This window comes from Penaeus monodon, chromosome 20 (assembly GCF_015228065.2).
Source record: "Penaeus monodon isolate SGIC_2016 chromosome 20, NSTDA_Pmon_1, whole genome shotgun sequence".
NCBI lineage: Eukaryota > Metazoa > Arthropoda > Malacostraca > Decapoda > Penaeidae > Penaeus > Penaeus monodon.
This window is the reverse complement of record NC_051405.1, coordinates 17,735,392-17,735,602: the sequence shown is the minus strand read 5'-3', so window position 1 is coordinate 17,735,602 and position 211 is coordinate 17,735,392.

The window sequence follows — 211 nt, the reverse complement described above, 5'->3', positions numbered from 1 at the left end:
AAAGTAACAAAACTGGTCTTTCCTTCGCATCTGGGTTTGCGCTCGTTATTCTCTTCCTTTTATGTATGTTGTTTTCCAGTTCGTGTGTTAAGGCTTCCCTCCTCATTCGGGTGTTTTTATGTCAGTTGTGATAGGAAGGATGGACGCCAGAGGAGGAGAAGAGACAGACGGAGAGGCAAAGGAAGAGAGGAGTGATGGAAGAAAGATATAA